The sequence below is a fragment of the Perognathus longimembris genome, chromosome 6, assembly GCF_023159225.1.
Source record: "Perognathus longimembris pacificus isolate PPM17 chromosome 6, ASM2315922v1, whole genome shotgun sequence".
NCBI classification, from domain to species: domain Eukaryota; kingdom Metazoa; phylum Chordata; class Mammalia; order Rodentia; family Heteromyidae; genus Perognathus; species Perognathus longimembris.
The window spans coordinates 54,011,550-54,015,103 of NC_063166.1; positions in this window are offsets into that span (position 1 = coordinate 54,011,550).

Below are 3,554 nucleotides of genomic sequence, written 5' to 3' on the forward strand. Positions count from 1 at the left end.
CGTGCGCCACACAGTTACATGAGACTCAGTGAACAGCCCCAAGGCCTGACTTCCCCTTATTCCCCAAGTGGGAGAAAGTAGGCATACTCTGCCTGTACACAAATGAGCACGATTACTTTTAAGTAACTTAAAAATTGTTGAGTAACAGTGAAAATGGACACTTCCCATGTTTGTGACTTAGTGCCAAAATCCCTCCTTCTATTGGCGAAGAGGTAAGACACGTTTTTGCCCCCCGTAAGGAGAGAGAGAGGAGTAGAGAGAGGGGGGAGGGAGAGAATTAGATCTGAATTTGTTACACTGACACATTATACACACCCACATAGAGTTACCTGTCTATCTATCCTTTCCCCACTTAGCATGCAGTCACAACCTACATAAAAAAGGCAAGACTGGTAGAATAATCACACATGTCTTCAGACAAGCTCTGGCTGTTCACACAGTTGATTTCCCTACAGCCTTCTAAACTTTGCTGAGTAAAAAATGTGGGCATTGCTGCAGGTTTTGATTAAAACACAAGAGGGCTTGTATGCCATCATTAGTAGCTGCATTTTAATTCCTTTAAGAAAACTAAATGACGTGGGAGAAGGTTATAAATACTAGAGGGGTTGCAATGGAAACAATATTTCTGGAAAAGTATAAAAGGCTCAGACCAACTCTGGAACCTTCAAAGTTTTCTTCTAAGGGATTCATTTTACTAAGATTTTTTTTTCTTTTTTCTTTTTTTGTGTGCTGGTCTTGGGGCTTAAACTCAGGGCTTGGGTACTGTCACTGTTTTTTTGTGTTCCAGACCAGTGCTCTACCACTTGAGCCATAGTTCCAATTCTATCTTTTGGTGGTTAATTGGCGATAAGAGTCTCACAGTCTTTTTGGTCTGGGATGGCTTTGAACCACAATCCTCAGATCTCAGCCTCCTGAGTAGCAAGGATTATAGGCATGAGCCACCAGTGCCTGGCAACTTGTCTTTCTTTTATCCCCATCTTGCTACAATGCTTATCCCCTTTGCCATCTCTTTGTAACACAAGGCTTTCTCATCCAGATACCTACAGCTCTTTTGCTCTCATTTTTCCATAGTTGGAGTTCAAATGCTAGATTGGTGCAAAGCACTGCCATATGGCTTTTCTTGCTCTATATTGTCCTTTGAGAGAAATATTGAATGTGAAAATTATGTTAGATTGATTCACTGCCACGGAGAGTATTTCAAAAGCAGCAATAGATAAAAATCTAAGTCTTTAGAAAAATAGATCTGAAGAGTATCAAATAAGTCAATTTAGAAGATTATGGGTGTTGGGAAATAGCACTGCTAATGTAGCTAATCTCTGAAAACTCAACATGAAATTACCATCTATTTAGAGATACTTATTAATTTTTTGAAACCACAGAGTAATACTCCACTTCCTAAATAAGTTCCAAGGATGGTATGCTAGTAGTAAATGTTGAATCTTGTATGCTACCACGGTTAGTCTTCTACTAAATTTATAGTGAAATCTGGTCACTGCTGTAGCATTGAAAGTGGGACGTGTGTGTGTGTGTGTGTGTGTGTGTACATGTGCATGCTGCACTTGAACTCAGGGCCTCATCTATGTTCACTAATGACTAGAGCCATGCCTCTGGTTTCATAGCTGGTTAATTGGAGCTAAGAGTCTCCAGTTTGAATTTGGCTCTCCAAGCTGGCACAGAATTGCAATTCTCAGATCTCAGGAGGTATAAACACCAGTGCCTAGCTTGGAGTGGGGCTTTTAAGACGTGATTGGATCATGAAGCTTCTGTCCTCCTAAATATTCATTGATGGATGGGCTAAGGAGTTACTTACTATACAACTTGTGGATGGGAACTGGAAAACTGGGAGACAGCGAGGGAAGGAATGACATTGTCCTAAAAGGAAGGAACTTTTTACTTGGCATGTGTAATTGTAACCCCTTCGTATATCACCATTTTAATAATAATTACAAATTATTTAAACCATGTAAAATAGAGTACAAACTAAATAAACCTGTATGAATGATTACAATGCATTGCTTTTATTGGCTTCATAGTATATAATTTGTCATAATACTGTGAGAATGGCATAGCAATTGAAGAGAGGATTTTTGTGATGGAAATGCTAAATTTTTAATGCACAGCGCTGTGGTAAGCTTGTAGAGGAGATGTATTGATTCATTTAATTGACGTTTGAAATGCAAATACATGTCCATGCATATTGCTTTTTTAAATGATTACCTTTAAAAATAGCCATAGTGATTTTTAGAGAAAGGAGGTAAACAGAATGAGAAAGGCAGCAGTGCATTTTGAGGACTGACCCATCAACCAATTTCAAAGAACTTTACTGCAGATTCTGCTATCATTGCCTGGATAAGCTGCTAAATGAGCAAATCATTGCACCTCTCAACATTTCATCTCTTCAGTTGGTCTGATACTTTCCAAATGCAAACATACAGAATTCCAAAGAGCTGTTAAGGGACAGGGGCTTAGCTCAGTGGTAGAATGAATGCCTAGCATCATGCTTGGATGCTGAGTTGAATCCCTATTATCCCACCAGAAAACAAAAAAGAAAAGAAGCATCAAAGAGATACTAGGCACAGACTATAATGTAAAGAGCTTGTGGAATGTCAAGAACAGTCATACTTTTTGATAGAATTATGATGGCCAGTACCCTTTGCCCTTTTGGCAATCCTCCTCCAAACTTTCTAATCCTTACTAATTTTGTGGATTTGAGGAAATCAGTGACATAGACTGACTCTAATACCAAGCATGAAACCATCAGCCCTTGGAGGTCTTTCAATTTCTTTAATGTTGCATCTGTGGAAATACATGGGCTATTTTATTCTGGTTAAGAAATAGGACAGAATCCCCCTTCTACATTGAATATCTTAGTTCTTACAAAGACCAGGATATTACCATTGTATGGATTCATAACTATAAGTCCATGAATGATTAAAGGAACACAAGCCATGATGGAATCCTGCCATTCAGATGTACTTCTAGGAGAAGATCAATTCCAGGTAGCATTAGGACAAGGAAAATCTACCACAGGGCTGAGGGAGCAGAACAATTTAATGACTGCTCTAGGGGAGATTTCTGGGCCTTTGACTATTCACTGAATTATTAAAGAAAATATCTAATTTTTCTGTTGATTTCTCTTATATTGGGTAGGGAGCAATCTGGTGAGGAATGAGATATGTATAACTGAAAGTCACGTTTTATTTTATTTTATTTTTTTTCAGAATTAATAATATTTTTATTTTCTTAGAGGAATGTTTGGTGTTATCAGAAAATAAAGGCATCATATCTATTTTATATGATTACAGTGAATTGAGAGCAAATTTTATTATCTCTTAGAGAAGCTGTCCCTGAGAAATTAGTTTTCTAAGTTGCAGTACAATCGGTGTTTACTTATTTTCAAATCATATTTTAACTCACTTCAGCATATCTATGAGCCAAAATAAAAGATAATTCTTGCAAAACCTTATCACCTATTACACACAAATTATTTTACTTTTAAATTGAGGTACAATATTTTCTTTTTTTTTTTCTTCAAATTTTTATTATCAAACTGA